Raw genomic sequence first — 6,131 nt, 5'->3', positions numbered from 1 at the left:
ATTTCTATGAAACATGGTATCTAGGGGTTTTTGGCCTCGCTGATTACGAATCAGAAATTCTTTTTTGAACTACTTTTAGCATTACCCAGGAGCAACGACGTGGACGTAATAGCTTTTTGTTCCCATTGAGGTGCTTTATTAAAAGTGAGTCTCCTTACCTCTCACTTTTCGGGAGGTTTTTGCTGTGAGTCTCCTTGCCTCTCACAATATCGGGAATTTTTTGCTGTGAGTTCCCTTGCCTCTCCCAATATCGGGAGTTTTTTGCTGTGAGTTCCCTTGCCTCTCACAATATCGGGAGTTTTTTGATATAAGTTCCCTTGCCTCTCACTTTTCGGGAGGTTTTTGCTGTGAGTCCCCTTGCCTCTCACAATATCGGGAATTTTTTGCTGTGAGTTCCCTTGCCTCTCACAATATCGGGAGTTTTTTGCTGTGAGTTCCCTTGCCTCTCACAATATCGGGAGTTTTTTGATATGAGTTCCCTTGCCTCTCACTTTTCGGGAGGTTTTTGCTGTGAGTCCCCTTGCCTCTCACAATATCGGGAATTTTTTGCTGTGAGTTCCCTTGCCTCTCACAATATCGGGAGTTTTTTGCTGTGAGTTCCCTTGCCTCTCACAATATCGGGAGTTTTTTGATATGAGTTCCCTTGCCTCTCACTTTTCGGGAGGTTTTTGCTGTGAGTCCCCTTGCCTCTCACAATATCGGGAATTTTTTGCTGTGAGTTCCCTTGCCTCTCACAATATCGGGAGTTTTTTGCTGTGAGTTCCCTTGCCTCTCACAATATCGGGAGTTTTTTGATATAAGTTCCCTTGCCTCTCACTTTTCGGGAGGTTTTTGCTGTGAGTCCCCTTGCCTCTCACAATATCGGGAATTTTTTGCTGTGAGTTCCCTTGCCTCTCACAATATCGGGAGTTTTTTGCTGTGAGTTCCCTTGCCTCTCACAATATCGGGAGTTTTTTTATGTGAGTTCCCTTGCCTCTCACTTTTCGGGAGGTTTTTGCTGTGAGTCCCCTTGCCTCTCACTTTTCGGGTACTCTATAAAATACATACCATGTAAGGGTTTTTGGCCTCGCTGATTACGAATCTAAAGTCAGTTCTCGAAAATTCAAAATGGCGGATCCAATATGGCGGACAGATTTTAATTTTATTAAGGATTTCTATAAAACATGGTATGTAGGGGTTTTTGGCCTTGCTTATTACGAATCTGAAGTCAGTTTTTGAAAATTCAAAATGGCGGATCCAATATGGCGGACAGATTTTAATTTTATTAAGGATTTCTATAAAACATGGTATGTAGGGGTTTTTGGCCTTGCTTATTACGAATCTGAAGTCAGTTTTTGAAAATTCAAAATGGCGGATCCAATATGGCGGACAGATTTTAATTTTATTAAGGATTTCTATAAAACATGGTATGTAGGGGTTTTTGGCCTTGCTTATTACGAATCTGAAGTCAGTTTTTGAAAATTCAAAATGGCGGATCCAATATGGCGAACAGATTTTTAAACAGAACTAGATTTTTATGAAACTTGGAATTTTCAATCTTCTTCAGTCGCTGAATAAGAATCAGAAATTCTTCTTTGAACTACATTCAGCGAAATCCTTAATAAAATGAAAATCCGTCCGCCATATTGGATCCGCCATTTTGAATTTTCGAAAGCTGACTTTAGATTCGTAATCAGCAAGGCCAAGAACCCCTAGATACCATGTTTTATAGAAATCCTTAAAAAAAAAAGAAAATCCGTCCGCTACATTGGATCCGCCATTTTGAATTTTCAAAAACTGACTTCAAATTCGAAATCAGCGAGGCCAAAAAGCCCTAGATATCAAATTTCATACGAATCCTACAAACAGTTTGTAAAGTACCTCTTACCCGCCCCCCCAAAATTTGTAGGGGCGATTTCTACCCCAAAATTCGTTTTTGGGGAAAAACAAAAAACTACGTGTCTAATAGTTTTTGAAGAACTACTTGTATGCGCAGTTTCAGGAAAATCGGTAATTATCACTTCCCTAGTGTTACTTGTTAGTATGATATTTTTATAAGGGTACAGTGGCATTTCCTTCCTCTCGCCGCGCACCGGCAGTTATTTGTATAACAACAGTCGAAAGTAGCTGCCGGCGTGCGGCGACAGGAAAAAAATGTCATTCTAGCTGAACGCTAATTCGTCTGATGTATTTTATGGATAACTCGGTAATTCTTACAATTTTTGCAAAATATTAGACTTTTTGTTTATCTCAATCAGTCATATGCCTCCAGAGTTATGACTCTATGAGTTACCAAATATTCTGTATATTTACCATCAGCATCGGGTAAATATTCATTACACATGTGACCAAAATATTTGCCGACGTTCCTCTGCATTTGTCATATGATCTGGAGCTTTATTATATATATGTGTTACTTGATTATTGTGGAGTAAATGAAAGAAACAATAATTGAAATTAAAAACACAAGTATTATCGAAGTTTTTAATTTAATGAAACATATTTTCAATTTACATAAATGTTAACTTGATCTTAAGAAATAATTTTTTTTGCATTAAACAATGAGTTATTAGAGGATAGTAATTGTTTTTTAAGATCAATGAAATATTTTGTACAAACAAATATTTAAAATTTATATGAACATTGAAATGTAGCAAATTTTTTTTTTTTAAATGACTAAATGTTTTCTTTATAATAGTAAATCCTTTTATATAGTCAGACGTCTTCAAGAGTCCTAAGATTTCTAAGTATTCGCTGCGTACTTCTCGATTGATGATGTTAGGAAGTAAAAACATAAGCAAGCAGATTGTATTTCACAATTTTATTTTATAATAAAGCATAGTTATAAATAAGTACAGTAATAAATAAAAATACATTTTTTTAACAGAAAAATACCAATGTACTTTAAAAACTTATTCTAATTGGTGGTTTATTAATCACCATTAAATATTATTAAGCCACCAATTAGAATAAGTTTTCAAAGTACATTAGTATTTTTCTGTTAAAAAAAAATGTATTTTTATTTATTACTGTGATTTATTTATAACTATGCTTTATTATAAAGTAAAATTGTGAAATACAATCTGCTTGCTTATATTTTTACTTCCTAACATCATCAATGGAGAGATACGCAGCGAATACTTAGAAATCTTAGGACTCTTGAAGACGTCTGCCTATATAAAAGGATTTACTATTATGAAGAAAACATTTAGTTATTTAAAAAAATAATTTGCTACATTTCAATGTTCATATAAATTTTAAATATTTGTTTGTACAAAATATTTCATTGATCTTAAAAAACAATTACTATCCTCTAATAACTCATTGTTTAATGCAAAAAATTATTTCTTAAGATCAAGTTAACATTTATGTAAATTGAAAATATGTTTTATTAAATTAAAAACTTTGATAATACTTGTTTTTAATTTCAATTATTGTTTCTTTCATTTAAATAAAGCAATTACTTTCTTGTAATAACTGTTTATTTAAAGTTAAAAATCATTTTTTACACATTCAAATTCTCATTTATTTCATTTAAAGCACTTTTTTCTTCAATTTTAATACTTCCGAAATATGTTTTCTTATATTTAAAAAATGTTTTTTTTTTGTAAGTAATTCATTTCTTTTGTCTTAAAAACTGGATATTTTAGCAAATAAGCAATGCTTACTTTCAAAAAAAATTTTTTTTTATTTTAATATTTCTTTTCTTATTGTTAACAACCATTTTTTTCCTTCAAAAAAGTTTTTTAAAATCTACGAACCGCTCTTTTAAATTAACGAAGGATATTTCTTTCGTTCTAATAAATATTTTTTTAGGAGTATTTCAAGGAAATTATTTTTTTAAATCAAATAACATTTTTTTGAATATTACAAATTTTTCTTTCAGTGTACAGACGTGTGATGGGCGCCCTATTTGAAGGAGCGCGTAACCGGACATGGACAAAAGCGTTGGCGTGGCAGTTGAAAAAACTGACAACTGCTTTAGTGGGAGCGGATTGGAGGTCCCAGTTTGTGCGGGCACACCACGAGCCCGGGGAGGCCTCAAGACTAGTTCGCCTAGCCACGCTGGCGATTAAATCCTGGATATGAAACGGCGAAGCATTCCTTGACGATGAAGAGAAGAGGACGGAGTCCTCGGCTGGCGCCGAAGTGGAGCGGTCCCGTAAGGTACAACACAAAGGAAACTTCGTATTAGGATTATATACCGCCCGAATGGGCGCGCAACTTTGCACCAAACGGGTCTGCCCATTCTGCGTCTACTCTGAAGTCGCGGAGGAGCAGTGCCACCCTATCAACCTAGACAAATCCAACGAAAGCACACGTTGGCGGGATATGAATCTCCGCGAACTACATCGCTATGTGCGACATGTAAGGGTCGGGAGAAGGTCAGGCGGAGGCCATGGCTGAAATCCACAACCGTGAGATGCACGCAAAAAACGGGAACATTATAGGAAAGGTCATGTTACAGGAAGCCCGTAAACGTGAAGATGCCATCTTGCGTGATTGTAATGAGGCGTGGGACTTGCCCGGGATATGGGCTATTACAAAAGAGTCGGCAGAGGAGGTGCTCAACAAAGCGGAAAAATACCTAGAACACGCTTCATTTTGTGACGCCAACCACGGATTACATGCTACATACGTAGCGGCGGGTACCCTCCACGAGCATGCAGGCCTCAGACTTATACAGTTCCTGGAACTAAGGAACGCAGTGACCCAAAGCGCAAGCGCTGCCAGGTGAAGCCACGCAGTGGGGGACGTGGATACAAATTATCTCACTTCCTCCCTGAGAGGGGGGAAGAAATACGGAAATGACGGGTGCATTAAGTCCAGCACTCTAAGGCGGGGTAACCAACCTCTGCAGGATAAGCCACCGCCCCAGGAGAAAGGTGGGGCCCCGAAGACGTCATCTACCCCATCGAACGGCAATAGTGGCACTGTCGATGGGAACACAGTAGCCCGAAGTGACAATTCTGGAAGCCTCAGCAGTGAGGAGGACATTGGAAGGGACTGGTTTGCTATTGGGTATGACCGTAACAAGCACCATGGGAAAATGATCCCCACCGACAGTATATCCCGAGCTGCTAAGGATCCCGAGGATAGAAGTGGGGTTATATAGATGAACAAGTCCCGTACCATATACAACTTTGTGTTTGGCGGGGTCGCCACGGCGGACTGGCGTGAACTCGGGATACGTGTCTCTCTCTACGATGACCTTAGAGAGAAAAGGTTCACGCAACCCACAGGGGTCGACTGGGCCGTGGCGAAGAAAGACGAATCACACCTTGAATATGTCTCCACCCAGGGGGATGCTTCCGCGCTGCCTGTGTTAGTTGGCGTTACCTCGATGTGTATATGCGGAACGTCCAGAGAGTAAGAGTGGAGGCGGATATGGACGAAGTGTGGGACCTCCACTCAGACGAGGTGGTTACAATAGTCCTGGGGGATGAATCACCGCAAGCCGGGTGCGGGCGGGATATCTGGATACTTTCCCATCTCGACTACCTCGTGTACGAAAAAAATTTCCATTGCAAATTATATAGAAAGTTCACATATTAGATAACATATTCTTCAAAACAATATTCGTAAACTGCATTTATGCGTAGAACATACTTTTCTAAAAAACTCTTTCTTTGATTCACCCAGTACACAAGCGGTTTGAAGAATTCATTAGAAAAGCAGCGAAAGCCTATTTCGGAGAGAATGCGAATATCGGCAACGTGGCATTCACATTTACGTAACGTCTAGTGTAAGAAAATTTAAATGACAACATAGCACACATACTTGCATAACATCTGTGAAGGAACGATATATGAAAAAATACTGCGGCGCAACGGTAGCACGAACATGTTCACGCTTATCAAATGTGACATTTTGACGATCGTCTTCGTTCCGTATAGATATATAAGTAGGTATAGTACAGAGATTCTAACCCAGGTACTCTGAGGAGGGTGCGGGGCGAGAGGAACTGCGGGAGCGAGGGCTGATGTCACGCGGGAGAGAGGACTTACCGACGTTACCGACATTTTTTTTACCGGCATATTACCTGTATTTTTACCCACATATTTATTTTTTTACCAACATATTTATTTTTTTTACCAACATATTTATTTTTACCAACATATTTATTTTTTTTTACCGACATATTATTACCA

General features: G+C 38.4%; 1 long non-coding RNA gene across 1 annotated transcript in view; it reads left to right on the top strand.

The window, feature by feature from the left end:
• Nucleotides 1-6,082, top strand: part of LOC116852510 — a 16,872-nt gene extending 10,790 nt beyond the window's left edge. Inside the window, exon 5 of the long non-coding RNA XR_004379788.1 lies at nucleotides 3,866-6,082. This is a non-coding gene — a long non-coding RNA (uncharacterized LOC116852510). The remainder of the gene's footprint in view (nucleotides 1-3,865) is intronic.
• Nucleotides 6,083-6,131: the final 49 nt, after the last annotated feature.

Source organism: Odontomachus brunneus, unplaced genomic scaffold, assembly GCF_010583005.1.
Source record: "Odontomachus brunneus isolate Ranch 3 - 2012 unplaced genomic scaffold, Obru_v1 Obru_scaffold_231, whole genome shotgun sequence".
Classification (NCBI taxonomy): Eukaryota; Metazoa; Arthropoda; class Insecta; order Hymenoptera; family Formicidae; genus Odontomachus; species Odontomachus brunneus.
This window is presented reverse-complemented; position numbering and strand designations above follow the sequence as displayed.